The sequence below is a fragment of the Panthera onca genome, chromosome C1 (assembly GCF_046562875.1).
Source record: "Panthera onca isolate mPanOnc1 chromosome C1, mPanOnc1 haplotype 2, whole genome shotgun sequence".
In the NCBI taxonomy this organism is placed as follows: domain Eukaryota; kingdom Metazoa; phylum Chordata; class Mammalia; order Carnivora; family Felidae; genus Panthera; species Panthera onca.
The window spans coordinates 82,846,463-82,863,866 of record NC_138346.1 but is presented as its reverse complement, the minus strand read 5'-3'; the positions used below and the strand labels follow the sequence as shown (position 1 = coordinate 82,863,866).

The 17,404-nt window shown below is 35.2% G+C and overlaps 1 protein-coding gene across 9 annotated transcripts in view; it reads right to left on the bottom strand.

Annotated features, from left to right (window-relative positions):
- ORC4 (origin recognition complex subunit 4) overlaps positions 1 to 17,404 on the bottom strand; it is an 81,621-nt gene that overhangs the window by 50,419 nt on the left and 13,798 nt on the right. The window contains exon 1 of one of the 9 annotated variants that reach the window (XM_060626422.1): positions 6,209 to 6,290. The exons of 7 other annotated variants lie outside the window; for them this stretch is intronic. The gene's annotated coding sequence lies outside the window, so the exon portion shown is untranslated. Of the gene's footprint in view, positions 1 to 6,208; positions 6,291 to 17,404 lie in introns of those variants that run through there. One more of the 9 variants, XM_060626417.1, reaches the window with a different exon arrangement.

Below are 17,404 nucleotides of genomic sequence, written 5' to 3'. Positions count from 1 at the left end.
TTAAAATCCCTAGGCTAAAAAAAATTAAAAGTAAAAATTAGTGTCTAAAAAATACTTTGGAAAATAGTTATTAACCTAGTACCAGTCTCAGACTGGTATCAAACAACATGAAAAGCACTTAATATAAAAAGAACAATAAGATGTGCTTGATTCAGGAGATAGGACAAACATTTGCTCTGATGAAGCCAGCTAAATAATGGTGCTAACTGAAGATCACAGTCTCACAGTTCCAATGACAAGATGAGAAAAGCACTAATGGTGTGGCACTGTTAGGCTGTGTCAGTTACTATGATGCCAAGTGGGTGGTCAATGGCAAAGAACAAGTAGTATTCAGGTAGACATGAGCAAAATGGATGAATGGTCATTAAAAAAAAAAAAAAAAAAATCCCAGGGCAATAGATCTGAATCTTTAGGGGTAGAATCCGCCCCTCCCCCCTTTTAGTGCCATAAATTATTATTCTGATATATAGTGTTGGAAAAAAAACTGGAATAGTGTCACAGAACATGCCTGTAGAATTGCTGGTAAATGACAAAGGGGTTGTTTTTATAAAACCTGAGCAACTTAGGTCTGTGTTAATTTGTCCACTTCCCTAGACACGGATCTCTTGAGCAGTTAAGTGTACCATATAAGATCGTTATCAGAAGAATTTATTGCCAATATCCACAGAAGGAAGGTACTTTTTTGCCCAAGGCCACCTGCTTCAAACACTGTTGAGGATGTGATGACCTCACAGCCTAAAAAATGCAGAGAAGCTACCACAGATACCCTGTGAAGAGCAGTAAATCAGGAAAAAAAAAAAAATTTTAAAAACAAAAACCACACCTTTTCTTCCTATTTACTTAATGTTTCCATGCATTGGTCTTGGTGAATAGATATTTAACCTAATTAATTACCTGCCCTTATTTATTGTACATGTTTATGCGAGAGTTAAAGTTGATTCTTAATTATATAACCTTCTCTCTATATATATTACCACCAAAGGGTTCAGAATACAAATGAGGCAATGACTTTTTAAAAAAAAAAAAAAAAACCTTCACACTTGAAGATATTAAAAACTCTTAACCAGATAACTAAAAATAAACAATGTCATTTTACCCATGCATAAATGTTAACATATGAAGCTACTCAAGCCAGAATATTCATTCACACAACAGCCAAATAAAGCATACCATTCATGGAATATTCACACACACACACACACACACACACACACACACACACACACACACACACAAACAGATAAAATTTGTTTAACGGTCTTCTAGATGTTCTTACATGTCCAGAGCTAAGGCACTAAACTTGAAAGGCTTCCTGGCTATGCTACCCAAGATTTTACTTTCACTAGAAGCTGTCAATAGAGAAAAAGCTAAAGCTACACAGAACAGGCATCTTTAAAGTATCTGAATGTCGGGGTGCCTGGGTGGCTCAGTCCGTTAAGCATCCAGCTTCAGCTCAGATCATTATCTCTCAATTTGTGAGTTCAAGCCCCACGTCGGGCTCTGTGCTGAAAGCTGAGAGTCTGGAGCCTGCTTCAGATCTGTCTCCATCTCTCTCTGCACCTCCCCTGCTCACGCTCGCTCTCTCAAAAATAAACATTAAAAAAATAAATAAGTAATAAAAAAATAAAATGTCTGAATGTTAATCATTCTTCTCACCTAATTATACTGTTAACATTCCTCAGGATCATGTAGTATAGTGGAATCAAACTAAAGGGTAGTTAGATCATAGCCAATTCATCTATGATGGGATTCTGCTCTTTATTATTTCTTATATCCTTGTGCACCCAGCGAGGTACCTTTAATGTGGTATGTACAATGAAATGCAGTAGGTCCAGTGAAAGCATTCTTCTCACAAAACAAGAGTACAAGCTCACAAATTATTACACTTTTTTATTTTAAAAAGGCAAAGGAAAATCAGCTGGCATTAATGAAGTTTTGGACCCAAGGGTAACCTTAAACTATAATTAGAAACATACACAAAGAATCAATTATTTGCTTTACTCTATGTAAGTTTCCCAAATATCATTAATTGCCTGGGAAAATTCTTCTAAAACATGATTTGCGTGTCTTGGTCATAAATCTGGGTCTACAGAATGTTCTCTGATGAACTTTGCTCTACTACCAGGTCTAGGAACCACTGCTCTTCACTATTGGCTCAAATAAGTGAATTGCAATGTAGCTCTGACTTCTCTCTTAGGTCATTCTACTCAGTTCTGACATACACATAAAGGTGGATATATAGAGAGGGTGGAAAGACTCTCACCACACCAATTCCAGAGCACTTCTAAATTGTAAATCAGAAAGGTACTGACCACTGAAATTTGTTCCTATGTTGACAAATGACCAAAATGACAGGAATTATAAAATTATGTCACATGAAGCTGCCTGCTCAGAGTAGCCTATCTACATTTTCCATGGTCCCTACAACTCACACTAATTGAAGAAATGTTAAAAGGTGAAACACTAAAATATATTCCTTGATGGATACTTAGCAAACCTATATGTGGAATTTTAGACTTTTAAAGAGATGTTAAACAAAGCAGGATGACTACATTAATTTAAGACACAATCATGTGTATATTCAGCTTCCACTTACCAACTGAGGTGGCTTATTTATCACAGTAATTACCCATTTCTATTCTTTCCAAAAACTACATGTTGACTAATTCCTAAAAATTATGAAACATGTCCTTTACTGCTCCTGAGATTTCAATGGGCACTTATAGCTCTTCTTTATCATAATGCCTTCCTCAGCTCCAACCTTCACTCAGAGCCTCTATCTATACGTCATTGTCTCTACATCATATATTTTAAATTAACTCTGGCCAACAATAAAACATAAAAGTGATTATTCTGAAAATCTCTTAACTTGTAAAAACATAACAAGAAAAGAAATAAATGACAGTAATAACGTATTCCCAAATAGAGCTCAATATTCAGCAAGATGTCAAGTTGTTTTCCCAGCCTAGAGATGGCAAACATAGATCTACCAGGTAGGCACAGCCAACTTAATGTCTTCATCTTAGTTTGGTTCTAATCATTGTCTTTGAGACTAACAGAATAAGAAACGATTCAGGGAAAACCAACTTGGATAAACTCCTGGGGAAGTCCTTTTAAGTCAGATTTTTTTTTTTTTTAATTGAACTACAGATGGCACATAATGTTACATTAGCTCCAAGTAGAGAACATAGTGATTCAAGAAGTCTTTACATTATGCTTTGCTCACTGCAAGTGTAGCTACCATCTGTCACCATACAACAATATTGCAATACCATTGACTATATTCTAAATGCTGTACCTTTCACCTCCATGAGGAAATGCTGTACCTTTCCTATACATTCCATAATTGGAAGCCTATACCTCCTACTCCCCTTCACCCATTTTGCACATCCCCCCCCCCCCCACTCCCTTCCCCTCTGACAACCATCACTTTATTTTCTGTATTTCTGGGTCTGTTTCTATCTTGTTGTTTATTCATTTGTTTTGGTTTTTATATTCTACATATAAGTGAAATCATAAGGGATGTCTTTCTCTTAGCATAATTTCACTTAGCATAATACCCTCTAGGTCCATCTATGTTGTTGCAAATAACAAGATCTCATTCTTTTTTATGGCTGAGTAATATTTCACCAATTCAAACAAAAAAAACAGATTTTTTTAAGTTTAGTAAATTGACCAAATATCTCCCAGCTTGCTGATCAGTAACAGGATATAATATCTGTATTATAAGATAAAACCAAATTGTAACTGGTAATATCTAAAAGAACTTCAAGTTATCAAATCTTACAAAGGCACAGATTATGGCACTTGCTTTGATAACCACCAGCTATAGCTGAGAATAAGCTGCTCAATAAATTACTGAATTGATTTAATAAATATTTCAAAGTAAAAAACATTGTTTCACCAAAATGATACTGTTGCTTTAAGTCACTAAGTCCTTTTATGCCACAGATTTTAGGTACTCAACTTGCCAGCTGTGTAAATTAGATATAAATTTTTTGGTAGTATTATTACATGGTGATTAACATTTCCTGACTAATTTGACTCAAGACATAAATAAGATGGCTATACAACATATTTGTGTGTCTATGTGTGTGTATATATATATATATATATATATATGTATAAATGATTATGGTTTCAGTTTCAGACACTGCTTAAAGGAATATTTTCACCCCATTAAATAGAGATTGTTACCTGGAATGACATTACAAACAAAATAGAAGATAAATGCAATCTAAAAAAATAATTAAATATTTATTTAAATAAATAAATGTATAACTGCCTCCCTGTATTATAATGAGAAAACCAAGTAGCACCAAGCTAATAACAAAGATTCTCAACCAATTCAATTTAACAAATATTTAGTGAATGGGTACTTATTACAAGGCCCTATGAGAAGTACTATGGGAAAGATAAAATATTAAAGTTGGTCTCTATCCTCAAAAAGCTTAAAGTCTGACTGGAATAAGATATATGAATATAAAAGTAGAAAAAGCAGTGAAAGTACAAAACAAGGAATAAACTCATGGATTTAGTAATGAAAGGGGTCTTAAAGAACATACAGTCCACTTTTTATTAAGAGTAGAAATTGGGCAGAGAGATTTTTTTTAAATTTATTTGAGAGAGAGCGAGCGAGAGAGGGAGTGAGCACTGGTGCGTACACATACGAGTGGGGGAGGGGCAGAGAGAGAGAGGGAGACACAGAAGCTGAAGCAGGCTCCAGGCTCTGAGTTGTCAGCACAGAGCCTGATGTGGGGCTCGAACCCACAAACCATGAGATCATGACCTGAGCCAAAGTCGATGCTTAAAAGATTGAGCCACTCAGGTGCCCCTACAACTTAGGTTTTTAATAAACATCTATATTTTTAAGATAAAAAAACTTAACATTCAGAAGTAATACTTATTTATCACAGAAACTTTGGAAAGCCAATAAGGAGCCATGTGGATAAGGATCATTGAGCAAAATGAAATCAGAGAATACTTGTCCTTGCAATATCTAATAATGAAGAAATGTCCTGGGGGATGATGGGAAAATGGATTATGGAACCTAGGAAGCACCAGGAATCCTTCTCCACACCTAGAAAGCAACTGTACAGGGAAGAATCCAATATAAGTATTTTGGAGCTCTGGAGTCTATTTACGGTTTTTAATATTCAGAGGAAGACTTGGAAAGCAAATTGCCAATAATTTTGGTTAATTTCAGCTCTTTGCTCAGTAGCAGCTATCTATCCCCCACTACTGAGCCCAATGGTAGGCAACTATGAACCTGTTCCTTGAGCATCTTGCACATAGCTTATGGTGACAGACTGGTGACAAAGGGATCCTGTTGCCCAAATGTCAGGGATTTGTGTTGATGGTGGCTTTTCACCTCAGAAATAGAAAGACAAGATGCATTATTATTCCATTTCCCCTTATTGTTGGAAGTCCCTCTTTCTCCTGCAGGTATAACTTCCATGGGAATAAAAAGGCTAGTGCCCACTTTCCGTCCCTTTAGTTTTTTCTTCCTCTTTTCGGAAGCCAGAGATTACAGACTAGGACATTAAAAAGAAACTGTACAAATGAGGGGAATTAGAAAGTCATGATACATATCCAGGGAAAGGTGAAGGCTCACAGAGACCTGAGAAATTGTAATTTTATACCTGAAGCTGATTTTTGGCACAGAGACAACACTACAACAATTAAAAAAGTAAAGTAATGGACAAAGACAAAAAACCCCAGCAAACTTTGCAGAATAGGGATATCTTCTGATTTCTAGAACTGTAAATTATTAGATTCAAATGCTCACTTTTTAAATAGAAAATATCAGGTCATACAAAAAAAACGGGGGGGGGGGGCGGAAGCAAACACTTCTTTTTCAAGGGAATAGTCAGTAAAGTTACAAGGAGAAAAAAATTTTAATGGAGCCTGCACTAGTAATGTGAGCAGGAACTGTAACACTGTATACCAAAGAAAGCATTTACAAGAGAAAACAGGTGAGAATATGTCCCATTTACTTAGTTTTAAAATTGTCCAAGTAGGTCAAAGACATAATAAAGAGTCTTTCCTACCCTGCAGATGAATAGGCTCCAAACTAGTTGGTGCAAAAAAACCCCTCCCTCAGGTAAAACAAGTATTTATTTAAAGGGTTCTATTTAAAATATTTATCTAAAACATGAGAATTAAATTAAGCTTAGATAATATTTAATATATAAATTGACATTAATACCTCCACTTAATCTGTGTTAGCTAGTCGTGTCATGTCACAACAGCAATCTAGGAGCCCTAAGAAAGAATGGGAAGTAAGTAAAAGATAGGGGTTACAAATTGCACCATGTTTATTCACGTTCAGCTTTTTACTATATGAGTTAGGTGTGTGAGTCCAGTTGGATGGATAATGAACTTAAAGGTATTGTTATGACATTTTAAAGGAAGATGAACTAATTCAAGTACTATGGGGGGGGGGGGGGGAAGGACAGGACAAGGACAAGGACAAGGACAAGGAAAGAGAAAAACCAAAAATAAGTAGAACTTTAAAAATAAAGGTAGGAAAGAAAGATTTTTGAAAGAAATTTGTGCTATGGAGAAAGCATTTTAAAAATGTTTTCATCTCTGATTTTGTGTCTGAAAATGATGTATTATCTATAAAAATCTTTATAAATACACAATTGACACTTATGAAGAAGACTTTCTAACACATATACCTATAAAGAGCAGAATGAGCTTTATTTATATCAATTTGTTAAAAATATAAAAACACACCTTTACAATCAGTTTGGAAAAACACCCAATTTACAATGAGAAAAGATGAAATTTACTAACAGAACTCCTACAAAATCTATGTAAAATTGGTGGATGGGACTGAAAATGAAAAACATACAATCATTATTTTTACAAGACTTTTTTTTTTTTTTTTAAACAAAACTCCGAAGTTCCAGCAGAGAGTATTACTTTGTGACAAGAATGCCTGGTTTAAAAAACAAACAAACAAACAAAAAAAAACTCCAATGATGAAGAAAAAAAATTGAAAATAATACCACTATCAATCTTTAATTTAGGTAAAAGTAAAAATACAAATTCTACTACTGCTTAGTGTCTAACTCAGTATGGCTGACATTTTTCAAAGAACAGTAAGAATGTACAAAACATTAGAACTTTGCCTCTCTTAAGTTAGAAAAATGTCCTTGATTGGATAAATAGTCAAATATTGTAAAACAAGAAATATTTTAGGAGAAATCTGTGGGCGGTTTCCACATTTTGTCATTATTCTTTAAGATGAAACTGAGGTAAGAATATATGTTTTTCAGCCAGCTAGAATTAGTTTCCACACTTATCTCTTGCCAGTTGGAGTGTTTGCAGCAAGGAAAAGACTAAAGGAAGGGTTGAAGGTAGAAGAAATAAGGGACAAAATAGGTATAAATTCCAAGTTTACAGACTAGCAAACATATTGTTAGTACTTCCTAAAAGGATCAAGTTGAAATGCTATCTATGATATTATGTGAATTTAGTAATTAAGTCAAGTTAGGCAGAGCCTCTGGTGAGATGTTTCCTTGAGTTCCCCAGAGCTGAAGAGTAATCCCAAATAATCCCAAATAATTGTTTTCTTGTTGTTTCTAGATATAACTCATCCACAGTAAAGTAACTAGTAACTCCTGACAACTTCTTAAATTTTTTTCTTCTTCATTTGTTCTCAGTGAATAGAGGGGACACAATTTACTCAGAAACTCACTCAGGCTCAAATGAATTCAAGGTTTAATCATCTTTAGTATAATTACATAATGACATGCTATTCTCTTCATTGATATTAAAATGAAGGAAAAAATTATATAATGTCTAATACTCAAAACTGACCAAATAATTCAGACTCAAAGGTTTACAATTCTCCAGAAAAGCCATGCTCTCTCTTACCTTTTAGTTTTCAGTACTGCATAGCAATGTGCCTGGAACCACATATACACATGGAGACATATCCATACATGTACATATGTATCTATGTACATTTATGTGCATAGATCATACAGTACTTTGTAAAGTACTATTAGAATCTTCATATTAATGAATATGCCCACGGAGTTGTTTCTAAGAACATTGGTGGATGAGCAGTCAACAAAATAAGTAAATACTCTCATTGGGAAAATCATTGGTTTAACAACACAAAATCTTCAGGTAAAAAAAGGCATTTATAAGTTACTGCAATATTTTATGATTATTAACCATGAAACATCCCATATAAATAAGTATCAATTTTGTATTAGTGTAAAAAAAAATATTGAGAGAACTTCTTTAAAGCACACATTTAAAATATATTCACTTTTGAATTATATAGGCTAATGACACATTTGCAAATAATCTAGAAATCCTTTCAGCTTTTGAAATGCATTGTATCATTTTACCAGCATTGGTTTAGCTTGTAACTTTATCCTAAATGTTATACTGGTCAATTATACTCTATTTTCTCTGAGCACATGGAATGTGACTAGAAACATGCTGAATAGAAAGAGGAATGAAGGCTGCGAATCAAAGCTAATATGCTTACTTAGGTGGATAAACAGCATAAAGACAACAAAGACTTGAATCAACAAAAACATCATTTTGTTTTGAATGGAGGAAGGTACCAAAAATAGGAGTCGATTTAAGACCTGGCTTCTAAAATCAGTGAGTAAGGAGAGAACACGTGTATATAGATTTTTTTTTTTGAAAAGTATATGGTATACTTTATAGACATAAAGTGTAATATTGTACAGTATCGTATTTGCTTGCAAGTGCAATTACTCCAGGGCATATGTTGATTTAAGAAGAATAATGAATAGAATCCTCCCCACTATTTAGTTTTTTTCCTTTGACATGTTCACAGATAAATTTATGTAAATGTAAATACAATATGCTACAACCTCAGTGAATCAATTAGCAAATGTTAAACTACTTTTAGAAGAAAAAAAGACTGAAAACACTGCCTTTGGAAAAAAATTTTGAGAATTTCTAGAAATAACCCCATGTAAACCCAAAATCTTACAATTTATCCTAAAAACTTTAAGAACAGTTTGTTGTTTCTAATGAGACTCTTCAACGTGTGCAGGAAACAGGGAGATCAAATTCCTATAATTTGAGTACTAGGGCCCAAAATTATATTCTCCCATGGTGTTTGCTAATGAATATTAATGAATATACACTCCCTACACCCATCAGCATGCTTAGATAACTCTGCCATGACAGATAAAAATATAAGTTTAAACATTTATACTGTAATTAGGTTTCCAAATAGTTGGATTTTTTTAAAGGGAGAGAGTCCCCAACAAGTTTTTTTTTTTTTTTTTGCTTTAAAAGGACAGCTTAGAATTTTTTCTTATATAACATGGTACAAATTCAGAGGAAAACTTTATCTTTTTGACACTCCAAACCAGAATTCTCAGGAACTTACATTTTTCCTTGTACTGCAAAATAGCTGTTCATCATGATGACTTTAAGGCAATAAAATACCCAAAATGTCTTCATAAAAGTGATACTTATTTTTAGCAAGATCATCAAACATAACTCCCTCATTTTTACATAAGAAAAAAATGAGACACAAATTTACTCAGAGACCCAGTTGCAGGCATATTCAGGTTAAGAACTCAGGTGCAATAACATGTCTATCCTTTTCTGCAACCCATCCCCACCCACCCAAGGTTAAAGGGCTGTCAATGAGAGGACTAACTGATGATCAACTGTGGACAGACAGGTTCAAATATACTGTTTCCTATATTTGTGTCACTTTTTATACACCTCTTCTTATGTAAACACCATTCTCTATTCGGAAAAAAAAATGTATTCTTTAATCAGTGACATAAGGAAAACAAAAATAAAAACCACTCTCATCGAAACAAAACTCCCAACAATAAACAAAAGCACTGGTCTGGTTAACTGGCTACAGGGAGCACTCACTCTTCTAGCTGAAAAAGTTCAAATACATTTGACCAATGAATTTCCTAATTCTTAAATAAGATAAAGGTAGCTCATGAAACCCACATTATTTCCTTGAAAAGGCATTAGGTAAGCAAACACAGAATTCCCAACACTAGATCTGCGGTGCAATATGCTTGCTAATAAAAAATGGTCTTTTTGAAATAAATACACACGAAAGCAAAGAGGAGTCTTTTCTCCCCTTGGAGCCAGACTACACTGCATAATTGTGAGACAAACCATTAGGCTCCTGTTTACAATAAAAAGAACAAATCTATACCATCAGGTAAGCTAAAAAGATGAGATGACCAGAATGCTGAAAAACTTCTGTTAAGACATAAAGCACACTGACTAAACAGAGGATATTATAACCCAGTATTTGCAAAAGACTTCCATAAAACCTAAGTTCTCTTAGGACCCTAGAATAACTATAAGATCTAAAGGAAGAGGCCAAGGGGCGCCTGGGTGGCTCAGTGGGTTAAGTGGCCGACTTCGGCTCAGGTCATGATCTCGCGGTCCGTGAGTTCGAGCCCCGCGTCGGGCTCTGTGCTGACAGCTCAGAGCCTGGAGCCTGTTTCGGATTCTGTGTCTCCCTCTCTCTGACCCTCCCCTGTTCATGCTCTGTCTCTGTCTCAAAAATAAATAAACGTTAAAAAAAAATTTTTTTTTTTTAAAAATAAAGGAAGAGGCCAAAAACCATAAAAGAGATGAGGAAAATCAATGGTAAAGGAGTTTACCAATCTTTAATTATTTTTGAGACACAGCATCGAAGTAAAAGTGGGGGAGATGAGGAAGAGGAGGGAGAGGGAGGGGGAGAGAGGGAGAGAGTATCCCAAGCAGGCTCCATGCTCAGCACAGAACCTGATGTGGGGCACAATCCCATGGTCCTGGGATCATGACCTGAGCCCAAATCAAGAGTTGGATGGTCAACCAACTGAGCCACCCAGGTGTCCCCCTCCCCCCCCTTTTTTTTCCTACCAATCTCTAATTTTGAACTCAGCAGTTCAATTTATCCAACTCAAATGCACAAAACTATAATTCTCTACGTAAAGTGAGAGCTTTTTCAGAAGACAGGCATGCATAAGAGAAGGTCTCATACTCAAAATGCAAGGTTTTTCTTACATCCTAAAAGAAAATTTAGTAATTCCACTTTATTTTAACTAGCTTCCAAAATGGCCCTCAGTGGTTCTTAACTTCTAGTATGCATGTCTGTAACCAATCCACTACCACATTATAGAGCTGGCCAGTATAACCAAGAGGATATTGTGAAAATAATGGAGTGTGACTTCCGAGGATAGGTTTTGATTTCATTTAAACCACCTACTCTGAGGGAAGCTACCTGTCATGCAATGAAGTCCTGCAACTCTATGAACAGGTCCATATGGTAAGTAACCAAGCCTCTTATCGAGAGTCAGTAGAAACTTGACAACCATGTGAGTGAACTATTCTCCAGCTCCTGTAAAGCTTTCAGATGACTGCAACCCCAACTAACATCTTGATTGTAACTTCATGAGAGTTGAAGAACCACAACTATCCAACTAAGTTGCTCCTGAATTCATGACTGACAGAAACCGTGTGAAAAAAATGCTTGTTGTTTTAAAACACTACTGGTTGCAACTGTTGTGAAACAGTGTGCTACATAGCAACTGATAACCAATATTGCCTACTTAAGAATTTATAAAAAACACTAATAGTGATAATCCAATTATTAATAGAGAATTGATCATAAATAGTGTAAATTTCCCCTACCATAAAGAAAAACAAAAAACCCCACAAAATCCAGAGAAAAACTTTTGGTATTTTTGAGATAATACAAAAATATTGATCTCAGGCCCTGGTTTCTGCACATACTCCTGAAACCCTTGTAATTTCCTCAGTGTTAAGAGCACTGGGAGCATTTTTTTGGTTCTAATATTTTATCTTTGACCCTGGTTCCTACACAGGGCTCCTGAAATCCTTGTAATTTCTTGATTGACAGGAGTCTCTTTTGTTCTAATGAGGCAGCTTTTAGTGGAATTGTGGATAGGTCCCAGTCACTAGAAAGAGGAAGCCATGATTCGAAGCTTGGAATTTTCAGCCCCACCCCTATTCTCTTGAGAAGGGAGAACTGAAAATGGAGATGATGATAGATCATGCCTGGGTGATCATGCCTGTGTGATGAAGCTTCCCAAAGTAAAAGAAAATCCCAAAAGTATGAAGTTCAATGAATTTCTGGGTTGGTGAACACAGGGGAGATTTAGGGAGAGTGGCATGCTCAGAGAGGACATTAAAGTCTACACCCCTTCCCACATTCCTTGCCCTATGCATCTCATCCACCTGGCTGCTCCTGAGTTATGTCCTTTTATAATAAACTGCTAACCTAATAAATAAAATGTCTTTCTGCATTCTGTGAGCCACTCAATAGCAGGGGAACATTGGAACCTCTGATCTACAGCAGGTTAGTCAGAACAGGTGACAACTTCAACCTGTGACTGGCATATGAAGTGGGGGGTGGGGGAGTAGTTTTATAGGACTGAGCTCTTAAACTGTGGAATCAGATATGATCTCTAAGTAAACAATGTCAGAATTGAGATGAATTGGAGGCCACCCAGCTAGGGTCTGAGAATTGCTTGGTGGTGTGGGGAACACTCCCTCCAATACTTTTGTTGGAACTGGGTGCAGAACTACTTGGCATTAAACAAGCTTGCAAACTTATTATTAAAGAAACTAAATGTGAAATGTGTAACATTTAACTTAAAAAACTAAAAAAGTTTAAGTGAAAAAGTGCATAATGTAAAAAAAGGCAGAAAAATGACAAAATAATTATTAACAAAACAAATAGTAAGAAAAGTAAAGGCAGAAAACATGAAAAAATCAGTGATCACAAAAGAAATGGGAAGGGTGCTCAAAACTTCGCACAAAAATAGCTATAGCACCAAGGAGTTCTAAAATTTAAATTTCTTCTTATGTTCATTTTGAGAGGGAGAGAGAGAGGGCACGCTAGAATGAACACAAGCGGGGAGGGGCAAAGAGAAGGGCAGGGGCAGAGAGAAGGAGAATCCCCAGCAGGCTCTGCACCAGAAGTGCAGAGCCTAATGTGGGCTTGAACTCATGATCCATGAAATCATCATGACCTGGGCCAAGATCAAGAATCGGATGCTTAACTGCCTGCGCCACCCAGGCAACCCTTGAAATTTAATTTTTAACGAATATTCAAAAAAGAAGTTTATAGGGATTTAAACAATTCCAAAATCTAGAAAAAAAAATATATAGGCCTTCGTACTTTATTCTATGCACCTGATATAAGCTTTGTTAATAAAACTTGGCAAAAGGCAAAAAATATCACTGCAGATGAGGCTCACACAGAATTCATAAACAGAATAAAAGATTCTGGATCAAATATTTATTAGCCAGTAGTCCAATAAATAAAAAAAGGTATCTTTTAGAAAGTAAAAGATTGGGGCGCCAGGGTGGCTCACTCAGTTAAGCCTCTGGCTTTTAATCTCAGCTCAGTCTTGATCTCAGAGTTATGAGTTCAAGCCCCATGTTGGACTTGGAAAAATCTGGTTCTTCAGTTATAATACGATAGGTATCAAAACCCACTGTAAACGGTATTACAAATAAAATCATGAATATATCCACTATTACCACTAATACTTAATTCTAGAGAAATCAAGCAAGAGTAAAAAAACAAACAAATAAATAAAACTACAGGCCAATATCTCTGATGAAAACAGTTACAAAAAAAATATCAACAAAATAACAGCACTCCAAATCCAACAACACATTAAAAAGTCATTCACCATTACCAGGTGGGATTTATTTCAGGGATGTAAGGGTGGTTCAGTATTTACAATCAAATCAATCAACATAATACATCACATTAACAAGAGAAAGATATGAACCATAGGATAATCTCGGGAAATGCAGAAAAAACACTTGACAAAGTAACACATCCATTCATGATAAAAACTCTCAAAAAAGTTGGTTTAGATGAAACCCATCTCAACATAATAAAGGTCATATACGAAAAACCCACACCTCACATATTCTGTGGGGGAAAGACTGAGAGCCCTTTCTCTAAGGTCAGAAATAAGACAAGGATGTCTACTCTCAACACTTTTATTCAACATAGTACTGGAAGTCCTAGCCACAGTAATCAGACAAGGAAAACAAATAAAAGGAATCCAAATTGTTAAGGAAGAAGTAAAACTTTCACTTATTTGCAGATAACATGGTATTACATATAGAAAACCCTAAGACTCCACCAAACCATTAGAACTGATAACTGGAAAAAAAAAAAAAAAAAAAAAAAAAAAAGATAAATGGATTTAGGAAAGTCACAGAATACAAAACTAACATACAAAAATCTGTTGCATTTCTATACACTAATAATGAAATAGCAAAAAGAGAAATTATGAAAACAATCCTATTTACAATTATACCAGGATGAATAAATTACCTGGGAATAAACATAAGAAAGTGAAAGACCTATACTCTGAAAACCATAAAACACTGACTAAAGAAATTGAAAATATATGTTAATGGCCTGAAAGAATTAATACTGTTAAAGTGTACATACTACCTAAAGAATTCTATAGATTGAATACAAATTCCTATCAAAACATCAACAGGATTGCTCACAGAACTAGGACAAATAATACTAAAATTTGTATGGAATCACAAAATAACTCTGAATAGTCAAATCAATCTTGAGAAAGAACAAAGCTGGACATACAATAATCCCAGATTTCAAGGTATACTACAAAGCTGTAATAATCAAAATGGTATGATACTGGCACAAGTATAAACAGATCAACAAAACAAAACAAAGTCTAGAAATAAACCCATGCTTTTATAGTGAATTACTCTATGACAAAGTCGGCAGGACTATACAATGGGGAAAAGACAATCTCCTCAACAAATTGTGCTCAGAAAACTGGACAGCTACATGCAAAAGAATGAAATCAGACCACTTTCTTGCACCATATTAAAAAAATAAACTAAAAATGGATTAAAGATCTAAATGGGAGACATGAAATAATAAAATTCCTAGATGGAAACATAGGCAGTAATTTCTTTGATGTTGGCCATAGAAACATTTTTCTAGGTATGTCTCCTCTGGTAAAGGAAACAAAAGCAACATTAAAGTAGCAGGACTACACCAAAACAAAAAGCTTTTGCATAGCAACGAAAACCATCAACACAACTAAAAGACAATCTACTGAATGGGAGAAGATATTTGCAAAGGACATATATCTGATAAACGATTGATTTCCAAAATATATAAACAAATGACACAACTCAAAACCAAAAGAACATAATCCAAACAAAAAGTAGGCAGAGGACTAGAACAGACATTTTTCCAAAGACATACACAATCACCAACAAACACATGAAAAGATGCTCAGTATCACCAATCACCAGGGAAATGCAGATTAAAACCACAATGAGATATCACTTTATACCTGTCAGAATGGCTAAAATCAAAAACACAAGAAACAATAAGTATTGGTGAAGAGGTGGAGAAAAAAGAACCTCGTACACTACTGGCATGAATGCAAACTTGTGCAGCCACTGTGTAAACAGTGTGGAGGTTCCTCAAGAATGAAAAATACAATTACCAAGTGAGCCAGTAATTGTACTAATAGGTAATGACCAAAAGACTACGAAAACACTAATTAAAAAAGATATATGAATCCCTATGCTTGCTGCAGTATTATTTATAATAGCCAAGATATGGAAGCAATCCAAATGTCCATCCATACATGAATGCATAAAGAAATTGTTATGTACATACATACTGAAATACACATAAACACACACATATAAAGGGACATCACTCAGCCATAAAGAAAAAGTGAGAACTTGCTATTTGCAACAATATGGATGAACCCAGAAGGTATAATGCTAAGTGAAATAAGTCAATCAGAGAAAGACAAATACCATAAAACTTCGTGCATATGTGGAATTTAGGAAACAAGGGGAAAAAAGTCAAAAAATCAAACTCTTTAAGTACAGAGAACAAACTGGTGGTTGCCAGAGGGTAGGTGGGTTAGAGGATGGCTCAAATAGTCTTAACAGAGATTAAGACTGCACTTATCTTGATGAGCACTGAGAAAGGTACAGAATTGCTGAATCATATTACACACTTGAAACTAATAACTGTATGTTAATTACATTTGAATAAAAAAATTGAGGAAGAGAACAAAGTGAATTTCATCTTTAAAATATAGTTCTTTCCCATTAAAACTAAATTTAAAAAGATTAAGTGAGGTATTATTTTGGCACACAAAGTAAAATGTTTGAGTTAAGGTAATAGTATTGGTAAGGCTGTGGTTAACTGAAGCAACACAAAATAATGGTACAAACACATCTTTACTAGAAGGCTCAATTTAATACAGACTTTGATCCTGCAATTCCACTTGCAGGAATTTACTCAAAAGAAATAATTACAGATATATACAGATACCTAGCTATAAGGATGTTTAATATAATTCTGATTATAAAAAGGAAAAATTAAATAGCTAGTGGTAGGAAGTTAATTAACTACATCACTATACACACACAATGAAAAACTTCAACTACAGTCTTCACTAATTTGATTTTAAAGTAAAAACAAACAAAACCAGAAATTTTTATTCAAAAAGGATCAAGGTTCTGTCCAGCATGTAAATGAGAGCTTGGAGGTTGACACTCTTCTCTTCATAGCAAGAAAAAACTTAAACAAACTGAAAAACAACAACTCTTCTTAGATCTGTAAGAATGAGGTCAGAGGGCACTGTGTCTTCCAATATTAGACACAGGCAGATATAGAGAATCATAGCTTACTGGAGCAGAAGCCCAGGTACAGAGACTGCACTGGAGGCAGTTCCAAAATATACGAAATTAGAATGTGACTGACAATTTGCTAGAGGTTCAATGTTAAAAAGCTTAAGAGTTAAAAACTCCAGGAGGGCCAGTCTTAGGGAAGACCCCACACTTATTCTGAGTTTTACCTCCAAGTACCCTTCCAGGTTCTCTAGACCCTTCTGATCTTCTAACAAGGATCAGAAAAAATTTCTTCCTGTTGCAACAGGGATACGGGAAAAGTAGACACACTGAAATATATCTAGAGCATTCTGTCCTCTTTAACAAGGCTTGCCTGCAAAGCAAATTATTTTACCAGAGTCCAGCTCTCTTAGGGAAGGGAAATACCCAACTCTAGCCCCTTCTTCCCTTCATGACTCCCCTAAAGGGGTAATGTGTGTGTTACTTGTTGAGGGTGGGGGAATCTGAGAAGTACCTGTATAGGTACTATGTTCAGGGGCATAGGTTCTCTTACACACAAAACTGAGACCTAATTACAGGAATATATGATGCTTCTCCTCCCTCAACATCTTCCCACCACATTAACAGGGCTCCTGTATTAAAGTAGGGGTTTACAAGTGAAAGAACTCTCAGACCTTGTTTATGAAATCTCTAGGGAATTCCAAAGAAAACAGTTGGAGACAAAAGCAAGAACACA